The sequence below is a fragment of the Notamacropus eugenii genome, chromosome 6, assembly GCF_028372415.1.
Source record: "Notamacropus eugenii isolate mMacEug1 chromosome 6, mMacEug1.pri_v2, whole genome shotgun sequence".
NCBI lineage: Eukaryota > Metazoa > Chordata > Mammalia > Diprotodontia > Macropodidae > Notamacropus > Notamacropus eugenii.
In genome coordinates, this window is record NC_092877.1 from 217,026,880 (window position 1) to 217,049,468 (window position 22,589).

The 22,589-nt window shown below is 35.4% G+C and overlaps 1 long non-coding RNA gene across 1 annotated transcript in view; it reads right to left on the reverse strand.

The window, feature by feature from the left end:
• Positions 1–22,589, reverse strand: part of LOC140511236 (uncharacterized) — a 90,488-nt gene that overhangs the window by 36,553 nt on the left and 31,346 nt on the right. Inside the window, exon 2 of the long non-coding RNA XR_011969476.1 lies at positions 17,532–17,578. This is a non-coding gene — a long non-coding RNA (uncharacterized lncRNA). The remainder of the gene's footprint in view (positions 1–17,531; positions 17,579–22,589) is intronic.

Genomic DNA, 22,589 nt, shown 5'->3' on the forward strand with positions numbered 1-22,589 from the left:
TTTGCTAAGTATTATAACTAAACATGGTAACTTAATTATTCCTACAACTTAAATGCTCTTGGACCAGAGTTAGGGCAAAATGGCTAATAATTTGGGAATTGGGATGGTAGGAGTTACCCACAGTTCCCGAGAAAGGAGGAAAAGGAGAAAAGTAGATTGGGTTTACCTCAATTTTACTTAAATGTTTAAAGTATCTGATGTTTTTCTTCTATGAAGTTGGTAAGATGCGGTTAGAGAATAGTACATTTAAATTCGTTCAGAGGTAGTTAAATGGCTGAACTCAAAAAGTCATTGATTTTTTCCTTATCATCTTGGATCTAGGTCTCCAATGGAATGTTGCTGGAGTTCTATGCTATTTAACATTTTAAACAATGACAAATAAACTTTATTACTGATTCAGACAGTATTCTTATCAGATTTATAGCAGTCACAAATAAAGAATAATTAACATACTCAATAACCTGGTTGAAAACTTTTTGTAAAAAAAATGGTTAGGCTGGAAAATTGGGCCAAAGGAAATATGATATAATTTAATAATGATAAATATAAAGGCTTACACTTGGAGCCAAGGAATCAAATTCACAAGTCCAAGAACAGGATGAATGGCTGGATAGTTATTTGAAAAAAAGATTTGGGGATTTTGGTAAATTACAAAATCAATAAAAGTAAATGGTGGGATATAGAAGATTTTGAATTACATTGAGAGAAATAAAGAAATCATGGGCCTGACCTGGTCAGTATTTAGCCCTGGCCTGACCCTATCTGGAATATAACATTCAGTTCTGGCCCTCCATGACAGAAGGAAGATTGTGATTAGCTAGATGGAAGAACTAAGAGGTATGAAAGGAAGATACAAGAAGACAAATTTAGGCTTAGCGTAAAGGAAAGTTATCTCAAAATGGAATAATTGCGGGTTCTAATTTACTAGAGATCTTTGGACAAAAGCCAAATTTGTTGGTGAATCACAGTCAAAATTATTTTTCACATATGAATTGTACTAGATAGTCTCAGATGTCCCTTTCAACTCTGAAATTCTGTGACTATATGATTCAACCTTAAAACTACATTTTTAAATTAAAAAATATTATTTTAAACTTTTACATCAACTTCATTTCAAAAAATATTCCTCTCTCTCTTCTAACCAGTGATCCATTCCTTATAACAAGGAATAAAAAGGGGAAAAAAAACACTTCAGCAAATTGAACACATAAACCAAGTTTGACAGAACCTATACCATACCTATAGCCCCTCACCTTTAGAGAGAAAAGGAAGGAGGTATATTTCTCATCTTTTCTTTATGGTCAAGTCTGGCCAATAAATTAACATTATTCAATTCTATAAAACTCTCTCTTAAATAAGTTCATATAGAATATTAGTGTCTAGCAGGAAGGATGGTATAATAGAAAGATCACGGCTTAAAGTTAGGAGTCTTAGGTTCAGATCCCAAATCTGCTACTGTGTGACCATGGCCAAGTCCCTGAACTTCTCCGAGCCTCATTATTTTCATGTACAAAGTGGAAGAGCTAAAATACATATTCTTTCAGCTACATCCCATCTCTAAATTTTTACATTAATCCCAGTTCATTAAAGTTTCAACACATCAACAAACTTTTGATATGAGTATTAACTGGAAAACAGATGGTTATGTCTCAAGACATCACTTACAATGAAAAGGTAGAGGTGAAAATAAATGAGGACAAGAGCCTTGGGAAAATTGTAGATGAGTGAAAGGATTATTAGAGGTCAGAGAAAAAGATGAGTTAGAAGGGATCAGAGGCACTGGCGGACTCGAGATCTACAATTCTGCTATATCTTATGAAAATATCAGGATTGAGCAGGAGTTCCCCTGACACTATAATCTTATCAGTTTGCTGGGAAATTCTTCATTTTGATCAAGAACGCCTCTTTATATTCTCCTCTAGTTAAACATTTTCTATACTAGAAAGTCAAGCTGGGGCATTCTCCCAGGCGACTTGTAAAGGTTTCAGAAATTGTCCACTATCACAGCAGTTAATTACCTACCTCCTCACTACATCATGGATTCAATCCCAATAATGTCCAATTCCTCAACTTTGAGTTGATAATCACCTCCAGAACCATTCTAGTTATTCAAGAGCAGTTAGAAGTTCCTTGTGTCATCTCATCAAAATTCATGTCACTCAGGAAGGGCTCAGGAAGCTCCATGGTAGATAAATGCCATTAATCCAACAAATTAGGGGCTCCTTGATCACCCCCACATTATTTGCATTATTAGATTTCTAAATAATTTTAGGAGACAAGATGGTGGAAATGTTCATTTAGAAAAAAAGGAATTTAAGACTATTTCATCCTTCTTTCTGATAATTTTAAAGGAAGTAGATATGTGGTCTCTACTAACAACCAACCATTTGCAAGAACCAAGTGTCTTTTCTTTTATAATAGGAAGAAGTGTCTTCTTCATATATACGTATTTGTTATAACTTAGTAGTATATTATGCCAAGTGCTATAAACCTTCATAGATACTTATCATTAGAATTTTTATAATATATATATAACAATACATGGAATATATAATATATACATGACATATACAATGTACATAATATTTTGTTATACATATGTATGTATATATTCTTCAAACCTTTGCCATTTTGAAAAGATTATGTGAAATGTGCAGAATCCCATTGTAAATGAGAGTTCTTTTCAAAGTTATGGAATTTATCTTAATATGAGGAAAAATTGTCTTACAGTTAGAGCTATCCAAAATGAAATGGGCCACTTTGTGAATTAGAGCACTCCCCACCACTGGAAATATTCAGACTGAAAGAAGATGGGCATGTGTCGGAAATGCTGTAGAGGGAGTTATTATGTGTAGTAGAGGTCCTGCTTGATGGCATTCACCTCAAAGATTTTGTAACGCTAGTTATTCCAGTACCATGATTTAGCATCCTCTCTATCCTTTCCACTTCTCTGACACGATGAACACAATAGGAGCACACCGGACTCATTGGTAGCTGTGCCTACTGGACGTTGCTCCCTGCTGCTATATTCTAGGCTTGTCTGTTCAGAGTCAGACAAGTCATTTCAGTTGGGATCTGCTCAGGTGTAGTGGATCAAATCTCTTCCTGATAAGGATAGACTGACAGCTCCTCAGCCTTCCTAAGCACACCCAGTTAACAAAATCCAGGCAGAATGACCTCAGGCTAAGAATAGAGCTTTCCTTTTTTATCCCTATATCTCTGGAGAGATCAAACCCTTATTTTACAGATAACTATCTAATTTAGGGTTAGACACTCTTAGACTTTCAAAATCCTCTCTTATTTCTCTACAAATGAATCTGAACATGGACAAAACAGGACAAAATTTGAACAGGACAAAATAAAAACTAAAGAGGCATTATGACCTATAACTATATCCTATAACCATTTAATCAGTATTAATATATAGTAGAGTTAGTAGTAATAATTAGTACCAGTAATAATAGTATTAAGATAGCTATTATGCATAGCTATCTGTAGCAAAACTGACAGTTTTGGTTATATTTCACCTGTTGACAAACCTCCATATCCCTACACTTACCTAAATTGATCTTCACACAACAAACAAAGCATGTTACCAAGACTGGACTTAAAGCATTTCTAGAACTGTAGAATATGAAAAAGCTTGTGCTCTAGGCTAGCTTTGTCTTCAAGATAACAGGGTTGGCTCTACACCAACAAGATAAGGCATTGTCATAAATGCAAAACTTTTGTGGAAGGAAAAAGGTCAGTAGTTGCCAAGCTATGAGAACTAAAACATTTTTCTGACTTAAGTCATCCCATGACTCCTAAGGAAACATTCATCAGTATCTTTCAAGAGCCAATGGTCTTTGTCATCATCATTATTAAAAGCATTTACATAAGCTCTTCAAGGTTTGCAAAGCACTTCACACGTGTTATCTCATTTGGTCCTCACAACAATTCTGTGAGAAGATAGGTTCTATTATTTATATCCATTTCACTGATTAATAAGTGAGGTGATTTGCCCACATTTGCACAGCTAATACGTGTCTGAACCAGCATTTGGACAGCACAAACACATAAATGTTAAATTATGGATAATTTAGATAAAAGTCCAATTCTTTTTGGTGTAGTGGCTCATTTAGTCAAATTAGCTGTGTAGTAGCCTAGTATGCTAAATTCATTTGTAAATGTTGGAAATGATGTTTTAAAATCCCCTTTTGCAAGTTGGCTTTTTAATTCACTTTGGATTGGTGCCTCTGACTGGAAAGCTTTGTGTATTGTTTCAGTACCGTGTGATCAATCTCAGCCAAAGTAAGGCAGAGAATTGACACTTAGATAATTAAGGCCAAAGAAACCCCTCAAATCTTCCATTTCCTTCACCTGCCTCCTCCCTTCTGAAACCAAACTCTTTCCTAGATACAGAGCACATCGCATTCCACAGGCTCGCTCTCTCACAAGTCAGAGCCAAATGGAATCTTGAGGCAGCTTTGTTAATATTTCAGGCAAGAAAACTATTCCAACTCTCCAAATAATCTAGCAGCAGAGATAGCACTACCAAATGCAATTCTGTGTCTTTGGGTATTAGTAGAACAAGAACAAAGGATGAGAATGTGCTTAAAATGTTCATGTGTAAATAAAAGAGCCAAATGCAGGGAGGGAGCGAGGAGGAGAGATGGTGGGAGTAATGTAGGAGATGTAGGAGATGTAGATAGTGGGAGTAATGTAGGAGATGTTTTGCTGTCACGGATCTAATTGTTCTTATGGCTGAGAATGGCAAGGTGGAAGGGGTTTCATAAGGGATCATTACTACATACATACATATATACACATGGTATATATATATATAGTCTAATACACATACATGTACTACAGGTACATTCCTATATTTATATATGTATGTATGAATGTAGGTGCATGTGTACATATGTATGTATGTATAGATAGATATAAATGTATAGAAGAGGAAGGAAGGAAGGAAGATAGATCTTCAGGTACAGGGAAGATTATTTAAAATTAACATTCCACACAACACAATGTTGTACCAGGAAACTTGTCTATAAATAAAGATCACAAATTGAATTAGACTAAAACAAATTAAATCATTACCAAGAAAAGTAGCACATTTCCTAGCACATAGTAAACTCCATAGAAATATTAGGTATTTTATTATTTTTGTTATTAATATTATTACTAGTGTAGTCAAAAGAGCAGTGATCTTGGTATTGAAATGCTTGGTTTCCAGTCCCCGTCACCCTGTTCCACCACTTATGAAGCTAAGACCTTGGGCAAGTCCATCACCTCTCTGAGATTTAGCTTCCTCAAATGTGAAATGAAAATAAAAATAGCTATGCTATTTCCCTAACAAAGTTTTTGTTAGAAACAAATGAGAAAAGGGAGCAGAAAGTGCTCTCTAAATTGGAAAGTGCTATAAGAATATTAGCACCTATTGTTAGGAAGCTATTATTATTACAGAAAATCATATGCTCAATGCACACATCAGCTCTGAAGAAATATTGGATGATGAGGATAAAAATAGTAAATGTATTTCCGAAAACTCTATCAGACTCAGTTCCTGGTGGGAAACATCCCTCAGTTCACTTGAGAAGCACATGCAGTCATGTAACTAGAGATGAAGAAGGTAAATCACTCAGCCAACCATGTGCAAATAAATTTGTGTTTATAATCACAAGTCCTGTAAACTGATACCAAGCTGGGAAGCATGAGTAGGCAGATTCCCTTAGAGAAAGAAAACATGTGCTCAAGAGGGGCAAAGGACATTTCCTCCCCTCACCCTTCCAATTCGCTTGATTTTTCTCTCATGATCATTTTATAGTCCATTCTGTGTGCTCCTTACTGTATATTTACTGCATAGTATTGCATCTTTGTACAAGTGTAATACTTCTTTTTCCCTGATTATAGTCATAATTTTTTTGAGTCATCTCCTTTACCCCAGTGCCTAGCACAATACCTTGCACATAGTAGGTGCTTAATGAATGATTACTGAATGAGGGAATGAAGGAAATCAGTGTGGTGCAGGAAAATGTGTGTGGGTTGTAGAGTAAGAAAACCTGAGTTCAAATTGTGTCCAAGACTTATTAATGACGTGACATTGGGCAAGTTACTTGAAATGAAATTTAACTCATTTTGAAAGGACTGTTACCATTCAGCATCTCACCCTCGTCATTTTCAAACACTATGACTGAGTGAATGACCTAACTTCTCTGGTCCTCATTCTTCCCCTTCCAGAAAAGGAGGGCATGAATTCTGTGTGCTCTAAGGTCTCTTTCAGCTCAAAAATCTGTGATCCTATGAATGAATGATCAAACCATAAAAGGGATTTCATTGAGAAGTAAATGTGCTTTTTGTAATAGGTGTTAGATACCCTGACTACTTACTTTCTCTTTCTTTTTACTCTTAACCCTCCCCCATCTAAGCACAATTAAGATAAGTCACAAAGCTGTAAATCTCCAGTAGCAGTAGAATAACAGTGAAAATGGCAGTCATGCCAGTGTAGAGTGAACTGATAAAGAGTGGATAAAGAGCTTTTGGAATGAGAAAATGAGTCATCCTACTACTGATACATACTAGCTATGTGACTCTAGAATTAACCCCTCAAATGCTCCCACCCCTAAAGCTTTCCAAGACTGCATATTACAGAGGAATTACTGGTATACATCATGATAAAAGAGTTTCTACAACAGGCACTCCCTATACCCATGAAATTACAAGTCCAGATCACTCACTTAAAAAAAAAAAGTCAATGGCAATTGATATTAGATTGGTTTAGAATAATGCCAGCCCTATCTGTGTCTAAATTGCATTGTTGGTTCTTCAGATATAAAGGATGAAAATCAATGCCAAAAGTGTAAATAGCTTAAGAGGGCCTGATCAATCACACCAATAGGAGTATAAGGATCCTAGATCTACAGCTCAAAGAGACCTTGAGCAACCATCCAGTTCAAACTTTGTTGCCGTTCAATCATGTTCAACACTTTGTGACCCCATTTGGGGTTTTCTTGGCAAAGATATTGGCATGATTTGCCATTTCCTTCTCCAGCTCATTTTACAAATGAGGAAACTGAGGCAAACAGGGAGAAGTGACTTACCTAGGGTCATGCTGCTAGTAAAGCCAGATTTGAACTCAGGAAGAGGAGTCTTTCTTATTCCAAGTCCAACGCTCTACGCAATGCACCACCTAGCTGCCCTGCATTTTATAAATCAGGAAACTGAGGCATAGAGAAAGGAGTTAAGTATATCGCCTAAAGTAACACTGGTAGTAAGCGGCAAAGATGGAATCCTGAGGGATAATAGCCACTTCAAAATTAGTTAAACTTGTTTTTACATCTTTTTAAAGTTACTTAATTGATGAAACAGTGTTTCACTGAAAAATAGTTGCTTGAATAGTTGCTGGTTATAACCAGCTGTAACCAGCAAAAAAAAAAGGACAAAATGTATTTGATGTCTTATCAAACTCTCTTTCTTTTAGCACCTTCTAAAAAAAGACTTGAATTTAGGTCACTAGCACACAAAGTAGTTTCCTATTTGTGAGAGTTCCATAAAAGAAAAGCTCTAGTTCATTGTAAGTCAGTATCATATACTGCTCTTCTGTTATTGGCAGATTTACTCCTTATCAGCACTAACTATATTTTTCCTCGTTGACTGTTTTCAGAGTACAAAAGCTAAATGAAGCAAGTCTCTGGCAATTAGTTTTTACAGCATCATTGATTGGTTTCCTAAAAATAACGTTTCCTCACTTAAAGTAGTTTAACATTTTAAACAAGAATGTCATGCATCCCTATAGAAAGATTTACTTAGGTCTGAAACTAAAGAGATTTCTGCTTAATGATCAGTATGTTAAAGAAACAAAAATAGGGAAGACAGGAATAATCGATCCATAATGTATGGTATATATTCAGATGGATATTGGAGCAACTGGAGATTTCTCAGTAATCGCAATTATCTTTTGCAGCAACTGCAATAATTAATTATTTAAATCTCCAATTTGGCATTAATTGAACAGGTGTGGTCATGGACTATTTTAAGATACACTGCAATATTTTAGAAAAATTTTCTGATTAGAAAAAGACTTTCTCTAACTCTGTGAATAGAAGGTCCACTTGCAAAGGAAAGGCACAAGGGAGTTCAGAGGAAAACACAGGCTTCTGGAACAGAGAAGATATAAATACATCAGGAGCTTCAAGGTATGAAAATGATAACGGTAGTAGATGTTAGAGATGCACTAAGGATTTCCCTCCAAGTTTCATGAAGAAACTTCAGGTGAGAGTTGAGAGAGTTGAAATAGGAACACTTCAGGGCAAGCAGCAAACAAAAAAAATCTCAAGGAAAGTAACCATGGCTAGATACAAACTTCGCTGAAGGCTTCCTCTCTACTTGTGAGCAGGCACTTTTTACTAAATGGTGCCTTAACTTTGTGGAATTTACTAAACCACACTTTGTAGGGAGAATGGGCTCAACTAGAAAGGCTGTACATACCACTAATGAAACCCATTTCTTCATTACAAATTTTTAATACATTTTCATTCTATGTAAATGTTTGTTACAAGCCTTGTTTGCTCTCAAGTGAACTGAGTAAATTGGGGAGAGTTGGGCATGAATCAGATTCTCACATTTAAGGAAGATTTATTTGGTGGAGTGGAATATAAATAAAATTAAATATTTTAGAGAGATTTCATATTTGCGATTTTAAAGTTAACCTCAACTCTTTCCCAATTTCTAATCAGCTGCATAGTTTTATGAATTACTGTTCTATATCCTTCCTTCCACTCACAAAGCCTCTGCCTTCCTTCAGGCTCTCACCACCTCTTGTTTGAACTATTGCAGTAGCCTCCTGTTCTCCCTTCCACAAGTCCCTCCCCGCCTCAGTCTATCCTCTACACAGCTACTAAAATGATATTCCTAAAACACAGCTCTGCCAGTAACACTTGCCTGCTCCAGAAGCACCAGTAACTCCCTGTTACCTCCAGGATAAAAAACAGACTTCTCTGTTTGGCATATACAGGCCTTCACAATGTGCTTCCAACCTACTTTTCTAGCTTATTAAATATTATTCCCCTTTACTGTACTTTTCATACCAGCTAAATTTATCTACTTGTTGTCCCTATAGCTCATCTTCATGCCTTTCCTAAGTTGCCCCTCTCCTATGAAATGGATTTCATTCCTTCCTCTCTTTCCACTCTTAGCATCTCTACCTTCCTTCAAGGCTCAGCCCATGTGCCACCTCCTGTGACTTGATCCCTCCAGTCATTTGTACCCTCTCCCTCCCACTACGTACATGTTGTTATCCATATACATGTCTTTTTCTCTCATAGAACATAAGTTGTTTGAGGACAAGGTCTATTGTTATTGGTTTTGCTATACCATCAGACCCTAGCTCAGTGCTTGCCATATACAGGAGTCAGTAATTAATAAATGTTTATTGAATGAACAAACAAAAGATGTTTTCTGAACCTGAATCTGGTCCACATGCCAAGATGCAGAAACTGTAGGAACCCAACCTCTTAGAGGAGTTACATTATCCTGGAGGACATGGACTGTGTTCTGTCTCTTTTTCTCTTCCCAGTGCTTAGCACAGTGCCTAGTATATAATAGGTACCGAATGAATGTTTATTGATTGACTGATTGACTGATCAATCAACAAAATATATGAATCACCTCCTAAAAAGTAACTCTGCCTAACTTCATCCTAGTGAAGCTAGAAAGCATTGTACAATTGGATATTGTAAGTAGGCTCCATAACTGCTCTGCTGGGGGCTTTTGCATAATGATTATCATGGATTCTCACCAAAGATCACTAATTTGGGAGGGGAGAAGTGGATGGACCATACTAAGGGCACCTTCGAGAGTAATTTGCATGCTTTCTTTCCTTTAACACCATGGGTCCAAGGTAAATATCTTAATCAAAAAAGGACTTGTTTCCACATAATGCTGTGGCACTTTTCCCACATGCTTAGTGGGAAAAGAACAGGGATTTGAGGGAAGGATAAGCCATAATGTGGTGGTTGTCAGCTTCAACAGAACCATACAATGTGATTGTTGAAAAGGGAAGGGAAGGGAAGGGAAGGGAAAGGAAGGGAAGGGAAGGGAAGGGAAGGAAAGGGAAGGGAAGGGAAGGGAAGGGAAGGGAAGGGAAGGGAAGGGAAGGGAAGGGAAGGGAAGGGAAGGGAAGGGAAGGGAAGGGAAGGGAAGGGAAGGGAAGGGAAGGGAAGGGAAGGGAAGGGAAGGGGAGGGACTGAAAAGAATCAGTGTCAAAGGTAAAGTGGCTGGCTAGTATACTCAAGGAGGTCTTGGGCTAATGAAGAATTATACTAAGAAATGCAAAACACGATAGTAACCATGTTGGTTGCCATTGGAACAAACAGGTAGCTGTAGTAGTCAGGGGCCAGTAAAGGAAACAGACTCCAAAAGATGCCAAAGGGGAAGCAGATGAAGAGCAAGATTCAGATACTGCCTCCATTAAGGTCTCCAACACCGTGGGCAGCATTGTAACTTCAGCCTGGTGTTGTGAGGTTTTTGTTGGTTGTCCCCACCGAGACAAGGACTGAAGCTAGTGGGGAGAAGGAGAAGGGGGAAAAAAGAGGAAGGAAATAATGCCCTTGCCAACCAGACTCAGATGAGAGCATTGCTTCTGTATTTGCATACCTCATAATAAATAGACTGTGTTTATATGTTTACTAGAAGCTTGGTGCTTTCCCAAGGGACTGCCTAACTCTAGGGAAAACTGAAAATAAGAAAAATTCTTACATACACAGAGAAACTTTTAGGATAGAGCAAAGTTAGGTCATAGCTAGTTACTGGAGAGAGATTTCCCAAGGCTGAACCAAATCCCTTAGGGAAGATCTAGAACCAAAATGTTATTTATGTGTTATATCTATTTCTATCAAAAGATATAATTAAAAAATTATTATCTCCTATGAAGTAATTTTATTTATTTTCAGCCTTTTTTATAAATTTTAGGCAGCAAGGTGGTATGGTAGATAGGACCTAAAGTCTGGAAGATCTAAGTTCAAATCCAACTTCTGGTGCTTACTAGCTGCGTGAGCCTGGGAAAGTCACTTAGCTGTTTTTTTTCCTCCATTCACTCAACTATAAAAATGAGGGTAATATTACCACCTATCTCTCAGAGTTGTCATGAAGGTAAAATGAAATAATATTTGTAAAGCACTTAGCAAAATACATGGTGCAAAGTGGTAGGTATTGTATAAATGCTAGCTATTATTAAATGCCAATTTTTCCAATTTCAAGTTTGGCTTTAGTGAGATAACTGTGCAGGAAGTCTCTGCACAAACATTCAATTTACAAGCTGGTAAATACCAAGCAAAGACCGTCACAATCCCTACCCATTCCCTTCCCACCATTGTTATAGCCTGTGCTATGACTGCCATGAAATCCATGCAACCGGAGGCAGACCTTCAAACAAGTTTGGCAGGGCATTCTCCTTGACCTGCAACCCCATCCCATCCCAATATCTATATTCTCCCATATTTCCCAAGGTTTTTTTTAATCTTTTAACAGTTTAAAAGTCTCTGAAAGTTAATGGGATGTCAGCTATTCTGGGGATTTAGAGTAACAGTAGAAGACATGACATTTGCCCTTAACTTTATAATCTAATAAGACAGGAGAAATACATATACAGGAAAACATGCAACAGAGATTTGTATATTCAGTCAGTCACTGTTGTATAAAAATAGAATTGTTGAGTGATTGAGGGTAAAAAGGATTAACAACATTGGACTGGTCTGGAGGAGCTGGGTCTTGAACAGAGTTTTGAAAGGGAAAAAGGGCATAATTTCATGAAGAGGAGAGAATATTCCAGACAGAAAGAATGAAATAAAACCAATCAAGGTCTAGCTACACTTCCTGCTATCATTCAACACAAGTTTGGCTTTGCTGTGGCTTTGAGCCAGTTTTGCCTAGGCTATGATGGTTACAAAAAGAAAGGCAGTAGTCATATAGATTAGGGAAGGGGTTGGACAATTAGTGGAAAGCCATTTCCAGATTTGTTCTTCTGCCTGCCCCTGAAGGACATTTCAGGAAATTCAGCATTACAGAAAACAACACTGGCTGCCAATCAGCTGGTCTGTTTTCGTCTTGAAATGAGGTGAAAAGTAGCACAGCAAATTAAGCTTGAGAAAACTTTAACAAGAGACAAAATTTAAAATATAAACGTAATGCTTCTTCAAAAGTTTTATTTCTCAAATAGATGTCAAATTAAAAATTGTTCTTTTTGAGTCAGATTTCCAACTATTTGCAAAAGGTCAAAGTGGTTTTTCCACTATTTTTTCCAAAGTCAGTGTGAATGAGTTGTCATTTACTAAGAAAAAAAAGTAAAAATAGGCACAAGAGTAGGCATAGGTCATAGTAAAAGTGAGGTTTTAAGAAGTCATATGTTTTAACCTTTTACAGCCAAGGAAATAAAGAGGTCATAGAATTCAGATCTATGCAATTCCTGTGGCTTTAGGGAAAATTTTTAATAACCCATCACAGGCAAAACAGTGTTACCTTATTCTAGATATCCTGAAGGAAAATAATTTTGTAGTACCCTTCAAGGTCTAATTTCATTAATTTCAGTATGTATGTTTTTTTTTCCTTTGAGGTATGCATACATTCTACATTTTGTATGACACCATACCTGACACAAACAAGTGTGATGGAAACAATGAAAAAGGAATTGATCAAATCTCTTGTCTTTTATATTTTATTCTTTAAATTTTATTTTAGAATCCCATGTTCACATTTACATAGAAAGAAAGAAAGGGTTATTGTTAACTTCTATCTTTTTCTATAGGAATCAGCATCTGTGGAGAAGATGATTCATAAAAGAACAGAAAAAGGAAATGAAAAATTATGACAAACAAATATGATGATCACTAAAACCTTAGCTAGAAAAAACTCAATTGATAACATGGAGAAAATTTTCTCACAGTTCCTAACCCTCCTTGGCAGGTGTAGTGGTAACAGTAGCAGTTCAGTTTCTAGAAACTTAGAGCTGGAAGGACCTATGATATGTAAATTAATAGGGACAAAGAAAAATAATTATTTTTTTCAAAATACAATATATCTGACAACTTATTACTCTTCAATATATCTTACCTTTGTTGTAATCACTTGTTTTCCGATGTTTGGCATGGAATTGAGTTCATTAGCTTTGGACAAAATTCTTCAATTTTTATCATGAAACCACAATTTTGTCATATTGGAGATAAATTATATCTTTAATGAGTGATCCATTTCTTTTCATGTCTATTCTGAATTACAGTCCAGAAATTTCCAATATGGTTTAAGTAAGGTGAATTCCTAGGTTATTAAAGTAAATTGGTCTCCATCTCTTGGGTAAATTTTTCAACCTTTTATGAGATGTGACTTGGTATGAGATACTATTTCAGCATTCTGTCTCCAAATGAAAATTTCTTTAATTCTAGAAAAATTCTACTTCTGAGCATATCAATAGCTCTTTCCTTCAGTGAGAATAAGACTTGTAAGCCTACTTTAAATAACATATTCCCAAAGCATTATGGAGGGGCAGATGTTAGCAGTTTGATAAAGATGTACCGATCTTATAGGCTCACCTGGACTTTTGGTAATGGTTTTGGTATAATTTTGCATGAAAAAGTTATTTTCATCAATAAAAATTACCTTTATCTAATCATCAGTACTCCAGTCTTCAAATTGTTTTATGTATGACAAGCATTTATTCTTCATACAAACATTAACAGATATTGTTTAAAAAGTCTTCTCAATGTTCTTCCAATTTTCCAAAACCTATATGACTCGTTGTAGAGAAATCACCAACAATTCCTCCAGCTTCCAGATCTCACTAAATGTCTTTACTTATTTCTTAAGTTGTTTTGTAGTAACAATTAGTCATTTCTTATTGTTTTTCATTTTATATCACACTTTGTACTTTGTACAACTAATATTTCATTGTGGACTTGAATGATCTTTGAAATGCTTAATATTTCTTTACCAATAACAGTTACAATTCTAATTTTAATTTTTAGTTCTAATATTCACCGAAGGGTTCTCTTCAAAAACTATAATTTTTACACATTTTTTGGAGTAATATCAATTCTTAAAATCCACAGAATTAAAAATAAGATGATGATGGACTATGAGGTTGGTGTTTTTTGTTCAGTTACGTCCAACTCTTTGTGATCCCATTTCAGGTTTTCTTGGCAAAGATACTGGAGTGATTTGCTGTTTCCTTCTTCAGCACATGTTATATTTGAGAAAACTGAGGCAAAAAGAGTTGTGTCTTGCCCAGGATCATAAAGTTAATAAATTTCTGAAGCCAAATTTGAACCCAGCAAGAGGAATCTTCCTGAGTCCAAGTCCTTTACTCTATCCACTGTACCACCCAGCTGCCCACATTTGTGTGATGCAACATACAATACTCAGAGGATAGAAAACTTACTAAATGTAGTGAAACCCATAAATCCAGTCATAGGCAGATTTCTAAGTCTTCTTTTACTAGAAGCAAAAAGTGGGACCATGCATACTGAAAATAAAATTACAATTATCCCTTTCATATTGAGGGGTTAGGGGCATCATGCCCACATAATTTGGAAAATCTGAGTAAAAAATTTTGGCCCTCCATACGAGAGAAGAAATTTGAATTATTATAGTTATAAAAAGTAAAATATGCTGATATTACACAATACTATAGATATATTTTATGCATTTCTGGGTTTCTAAACTTTTCTGTGTCATCTGCTGGCTTTCATATGCCATCTGTGTCCTCCACAAAATTCCCCCCAAATTCCCATTTAATTTCTTACTCACAATATATTGAAACCATAATGGGGAAAGTCATGATGTAGAAGGGATAACTGTATATCAAATTTATTACTTGTCCCAAATAATTCCCACACCACCATAGGAGATGATCTAGTGCAACTCTGTCATTATACAGGTAAGGAAATGGAAATCCAAAGAAATAAAGTTATTTGACAAAAGACACACAGCTGGCAAGCTGGGATTTGAACACATTTCCTTACTCTAAGTAGAGTGCTTTTTCCATTATAACTTAATGCCTTCCTAATTTGAGCCATATATCCTTCTCATAGCCTTCCTTCCAATTATTTTCTTGGCCAGTTATATCTGACCAAATTATTAAGGGGTAGAAGGGAAGAAGGTCAATGAGTTTCTTTCTTATACAGGCCAGTTAGCTTTGCACAGGTGGGGAAAAGATGCTTCACAGTCATAGACTGCACCACCAGCCCTTTCCAATGTTTTAAGGGGGGATTTAACATTTAGAGGGTATTTAGATTTAGGGGAGAATTTCAGAAAGTAGCCCTCTACAATCCATCACCATGATGGAAATGAGAACTCCTTGTCCTATAGGCAATGAATCAGTACCACTGTTTTTGAATATGAAGAACAATACAGTATGGTTAAAAACCTCATGAACTGACCACAGTTTACTTCTGTGACCACAACTGTACTACACATAGTCATCGATGACTAACAGCTAATGATTAAAAATCAGAATTCTCAGCTAGAAAACCCTCTGTCTTTATAGCTTTCTACTCTATAAAGCCCCATATTTAACTTGCTCTCAGACATAACGAACAAATATATTATCAACATCTCTCTCCCACGTACAGAAACCCCACATTCCTGGATGAAGAGTCATGAAATAAATGCACTTTAAAAAATTATTAACAAGTTTTTTTCATGTAAATATAAATGTAATGCTTCTTTGAGCAAAGTATTTTTCAAATGGATGATGAATTAAGTGTTCTCCTTTCCAGGTCAGATTTCTTTTCAGGGTAAAAAAAGTGATTGATAGGGTTTAGCTTTTTTCTTCCTGTTAGTACTTCATATACCAGTCAAGAAATACTGTTTTAACTAAGAAAAATTGAAAATGTACATGGGGTAAAATTGGGGTAATTATATTAAAATTAAAACTGATCTTAGCCAGCAAATATCCTTCCTAGGTCTATTACTGATGCCAGGAACATTAGTTGTAAAGTACAGAGCTCCTACAACCATGAAATAATAATATCTAACCTTTTGTTATAATAGCAAATCCTTTCGATTAAAACAAACCTTCATCAAAATGACTTACTCAAGAATACCCTCTTTTTCCATTGCTGTGATAATCTCTGATTAACTTTTTACCGTTCACTGCTTCAGCAGACGTAAATATTGGAACATGGCAGTAAGTACTAGACAACAAAAGCTAAGAAAGAGCTCACTAAATTTTCCAGGACATACACAGAGAAATAGCACTGATCTTTTTCCAAAGGTCACATAAGCCAAAAAGTAGTGTCTCAGAGATGGTTCATATAAATAGACAGACCTAAGTATCAAAGTTCTGTGGGAGCAGTGTAAAAATGGAAACCCATGCACACTGCTTTTACAATCACATTTTTTACCTTCTTATGCAGTTTCAAACACAGAACAAAAGGAAGCTTTTTAACTTGAAGTAGGATGAAAGATTTTTTAGTGATGAATATTTCCTATGCATTATCTTTTCTGAGGTATCTGCTCCTAAAGTTTTAAAGAGTTATTGAAAATGCGATAATTGGCAAGGTGATATTGTGTTCAACAAGAAAAATAAAGATGGAATTCATTCTTCAGGGTAATGGCAGGTATTCTAATATGACTAATTGGGAAAGCGATGAAGTATTTCCACTAATATAATTTCCTTTTCACTCACCATCTTCTTAAATCATTAACTACTTTACTGAAGCTTAAACTGCTTCTTGGAGGAGACACCTCCAGTCAGTGGGCATTACCTGGATGGAGAACCATGAAAGGAGACAAGAAGGAGTAGTCATACTGATACAAGGGGGACAACAAAAGAGCAACGTCAGGAAAACAGAGAGGAAAGAGTATCTAAAAGAAGAGAGTGATTGACAGTGCCAAAGCTTACAGTAAGGTAAAGAAGCATGGTAACTGAGAAAAGCTTAAAAGATTTGACAAATAAGAGATAATTAGTATTGTTAGAGGATAGAGCACTGAGACTGGAGTCAGAAAAACTCAAGTTCCTGAGTTTAAATCTAGCCTCAGATAATAACTAGTTGTGTGACCCTGGGCAAGTCACTTAATCCTGTTTGCCTCACTCTCCTCATCTGTAAAATGAACTGGAGCAGGAAATGACAAACCCCTCCAATATCTTTGCCAAGAAAACCCCAAATAGGGTCACAAAAAATTAGATATGACTGAAAATTGACAGAACAACAACAAGCAATTTTAAAGAGAGCAGTGTGGTGAGAGGAAAAAAATGTTTGGAATTGTCATTGTGATAAGTAGGACAGCAAATCAAATATAGAGGTATATAAACATTGTCTTGCTTCAATCAGGCAAATCAGTTGAGATTACGTAGAATAAATTTGTAATGGCCCCAGTCAATGAATGCAGTTTCATGACTTTCTTCAGCTCTGTTCAGCAGTATATGAATATGAGTGAAGGAGGCAAATGGTGGAAGTAATCCAAGGTTGGGATATGGCAAAATTTGGTTGATTAAAGGACAAGGAGAAAAGGAACTTTACTGTAGAAGGTAGTGCAGAATTCAATTTACTCACCAAAAGGTCAAGATAGGCAAGGAGAAGAGTGTGGTAGGAGTGCTGACCTGAAAAAAAGAAACCACAGGCCAGGTTGAAAATCAGAATGAGAGCTACAATGAGGTTAGAGGTCATACAGAGGATGGCATAGAGGGTTTGTTAAAGACAATAAGATAAAAAGGGTCGATAAAGGTAAGTGGGCACTTGATTCTGGAGTGCTTTAAATACCAGTCTGTAAAACTTATCATTTGTCCTGAATGCAATAGGAAATAATTTATTATTTTTGTGTTAAGATTGGCACAGTTAGATTATTTCTTAAGAAGAATGCATTGACTGCTATGTGGAGAAAATATCAGAAATGGAGACAATTGGAAATATGAAGACAAATTATGGGACTGCTAAAATAGTCAAAATGAGTAATAATGAGGGGCTGAACTCAAGTAATGACCATTTGAGTGGAGAAATGACACAAGAAAGATGTCAGGGAGCCGGAGCTGATTAAACATGGCAACTGATTAGAAATGGATTCATCCATCTTTTTTCCCATCTCATCATATTGTGGAGTATTTAGAAATGTTTTTCATAATGTAAATAACAGCATCAAAACTCAAACACATCAACAACTTTTTATTATATCTTTTTAAAAAATGAGAATTGTTTCCTTCCCCAGGCAAATCTGCTAAGAAAAAAACCAATACAGGGGACCAGAGAGTATAAAAATGGCTTTTTATGGCTTAGAGAAATTTATTTTTGCTCATAGGAACCCTTGGTCTATTTAGGTTCAGAATACAGACATGAACCTCAAAATAATTTTTAGAGGAAGACAGTCTCTGTTTTGGGGAGAGATGACAAAAAATAATCCCTAAAAAAGATAGTCACTCTGACAAGTCACAGTATCAGCTTCTACATTCTCAATACTGCAATTGTAGAACTTTCTCACAAAAATTGTGCCAGAATGAGCTATGGAAAATTCAAGCTTTATCTCAAGATGAACTTGACTTCATAGATTCTCTGATATATCAGAACTTATCTGGTGGGGCTAAGAAGGCTTTCCTAGATCTCAACCAGTCATTGACTGGATGACAGGTCAGCTGGTAAAGCAAATTATGACATCGCATAATGCTCCCAGTATTGATTTCTTCACCATCCAATTCTAAGAAAATTAATATAATATTTCAATTTCCTAAAATCTAGTTCAGAGGTGGATACTAAGGATCTTTCTAATCAATGACAGATTTCCTTTGGGACAATGTCAGGAATAGCTGTCTCAACTGAAAAAATAACAAGAGATCAGAATGAAATTATTGCTATCCACAGTCAGCATAAAGTTTATGTTTACTCACTATCTTTCAATCTATTGACCTGCCAACAGAATTTATGTTAAATGCATGTAATACCCCAATCTGTTTAAAAGATATGGTATGAAAATAAATAGATTATATTATGAATTGACGGTCTGATGGTAGACTCTGGGGACATACTGTACTTGTTTTACATTCATCTTATCAGAACAGATATACTTCTTATATGCTAATACCACTTTCAATTTGTTTACAACAAAATTGATCAATGGATCATTAATTCAGTTCCATATCTGTCATTTATGTCTCTAGATTGTACAAAACTAATGAGACTTCATTGTAGTTTTTGCTCACAATGTCTTCTGAGTACTTCAAGTTAACAATCTCCATTGACAAGGTTATTGGGTTTCAGAATAGATGTTTACATTGGAAAAGGAAACAAGTGTCAAAGATGAAGCCCAAATGGATGCCCCAAACTGGAGAAGCCTATCATGGATTAAACTCTGTACCATTTTTTTTTTCTGATGAAAAGCAAAGATAATGGGAAACACAGGGATAAATGCAATGAAGGAAAACAATGCCGGGATTCTAGGGGGTTAACCTAAGTACAGATTTAAATACAACAGAGTTAATCTAGCAAAGAGAGAGAGACAGAAAAAGAGGCTTTGGACTAAATTCTAGGACAAAAGTTGTTACTTTATGATCCAGTTGCACCTAATGAAAGACTATTTGCAAAGAAGATTTTTGGATTTGGAACCCAGTGGGGCAGAAGTTACATCCCTTATCTCTTTCTTGTTAAACACACTTAAGGTCTCGTTGTGACCAGATAAATGGTGTCCAGAGATCTTCATTGTCTTCTTAAGCAACAACAGAAAAGAGTTAGTAAAACAAAACAAAACAAAAAGATACTTAAAAGACTACAGAATTTTGATGTAAAGCCAAAAAGTCTTTGATGACGACATCTATTTAACTATCACCTCTTAAGTTTTACCTTTTATACTTCTGAAATGCTATCATAAAGCTGGAAAATTAGGATCATTATTAAAATTAGGAAATTATCATTTGTGATATAAGAAAATAATAAAATTAAAGATTGTATTAATACACTTTAAAAGAGCTATTTGTTTTAAGATTTCAGAGTCTACCTCAATTTATTTATGATGTAAATTTGTGCAGATAAGGTTTTGTCAAGGATGTTGATAGTGTCATCCCCTAATAGGTGTTAGGTGATTTATCATACTTCCATTCTCAAAGTGCTAAGCTCACATGCCCTTCAAAAGAAAGGGAATCAGTTTCATCATTCCATAGAGTATTTCCATGATAAAGGAAGCCAACTAGAACGTAGAAAAAGGATATTTATTTTTAAATTAAATTCAAATTACAGTGAACTTCACATGTTTCCCTGAATCCAATAGCATGCATCCAATTACTTCAGTGAGCATATGCTTACACATGGTAATCCCCAAGGACTAAGATGAGACTACATCACATACGCTTTCATAAATCACAGGACATTTCACATTGAAATGAATGGTGATGTTTGAATGCAATGTAAGAAAGACCAAAAAAAAAAAGACTGTCATAAAATATGGGTGAGGAGAGCTTTATGGTCAGAGAAATGTTAGAATGACTCGGTTCAAATCCCGTAGATCAAAATATCGACATTTTTTCCTTGTATTTCTAAGAGGCTAATTTTTACTCATATTTTTTTCCATCCCCTTATCTAATTTAACATAGGTTAATTAATGTAGACCACATCTCACTTATCACACAAAACTATTATTACATCAATTATGCAAACAACAAAATTATGTTTTAGCAAAAGGCCTGGGACAGAAATAGCAAAGCAATAAAGCCCAAGTACTATCTGTTTCTGTATTTACTACAGCTATTTCTGTAGCTTATCAAACTGTGTTTGTGAAGCAAATAGCAGGGGCTACTTTGATTTTGAAGAATTTATCTATTTTAAATATTCATAAGCATATGAGAGAGGTAAATCCATTTATGTGAATTTTCTGCTAAATCCTATTAGTAAGGTCATACTTGATCAGTATTATTTAAACTATTTTCTATGTGTGGAATTTCATCTGGTATGCAAACCTAACTCAAACATAAACAGTGTTTTCAAAAACATAATTTCCTCGTGTTTATGCAACTCAGTTCTTACGATGTGGCTCTGTTCTTAAATATAATGTTATGAAATACCATTTTTCAATTTTCAAAGTAAAACTAAAACTTTTCTTGGTACCACTTTCTTTTCAAATGAATCCACCTTCCATAAAATAAGCAAGATGGATAGAAATATAAAAAAAATTGTTTATCACTCTTTGCACACACTATCCCTTGGAATGTAAATGAGAACCCAAAATCAAAAGTGTTTTACCCAAAATGTCAACTTGTCTGCAATGGAATACTGACAGAAATGTGTCACACTGCTTTTGCATCACAATTCCTTTCTAAGAGTAATTACTATGTCTCTTTCACTTCTTGGTACACAGGCAAATTAAATGTCTGTGATTTCAGAGGTCCAACGAGCAGAAGTTACAAGGAAGCAGATTTCTGTTCAAAGCAATAATAATTTTTTGAAAAACTAATTAACCACTGCAGGTGTTGAGCAACACGGATAGGATGGATTGAACAGTAATGAGTTTCTCACTGCTGAAAATATGCAAGCACCAACTGGATGGCAACTCAGGGATTTTGTAGAAGAGATCTCTGTTTTGAATGAGAGACTGGACCAAATGAACTTGAAACTTCTCTCCAGATATGAGTCTTTGATTCTAAATGAGTTCTTTAAAATATTTGTTGAGAACTTCTGTTCTTACATCATCTACATACCCTAATATATCTCTTCCTCTACCCTACCAAAAAAACTATCCCTTATAATAAAGAAATAAAAAAAGATGAAGAAAAAAATTTCAGGAAAAACTAACCAACATACCCCAAACACCTGATGTTATGTTCAGCATCCGCACCTGTTGTCTTGAGACGGAGGAGGGAATGGTATACCTTGATCATTATAATTTGACAGCATTAAGTTTTTATTGTTTTGTCACTGCTGTTAGTTTCATTTTCATTGTTGCCATAATTATCTTTGTGTTTCTGTTTCTGCTTATTTTACATTGCATTAGTAAACGCTGTTCCAAATTCCTAAATGATCTCAGAAACAGATTACATTATGGCTGATTAGGAAAAAAAAATCTGCACTGATTTTGCCCAGAGCAAATACCCTCAACAAATTTGCCAGTGTTATTTTTGCCTTTTCATATATAAGGAGCCTGTGCTGTCATAAAAGCACTTTATAAGGAATGGGCTGACATTACTTCCCTTTTTCACAAATCCATTTTCTTCTTTCCACTCTCCTTGTTCTCAGCATGAGTGCAATAAAGACCAGTGCTACAGATGGGTGAACTAGGTGGACACCATCTTTCTGTGACTTGAGGGACAGAAAATTGCTAACTGCCCCCAAATATCTCTCCAGTTGACTGAGTTCATGCCTACAATTCTAAAGTCCTCATTATTAATTAAATTCAATAAATATTTACTAAACATCTATTGTATGTAAAATATTATGGACGGTAAGAAATTAAATTTAAATAAAACCTGACTTCTTCTTACAAAGACCTTGTAGTCTATTAAAGAATTATGGCACATGTAGCATCCAACAAAGAATACTCTGATGTAGTGACATACTATTAATTGTTTAATGATTGACTTTCCATGGGGGGAAAGGAATACGTCTTAGACTTTTTAAGTAAAATCTGCATTGTTAACATTT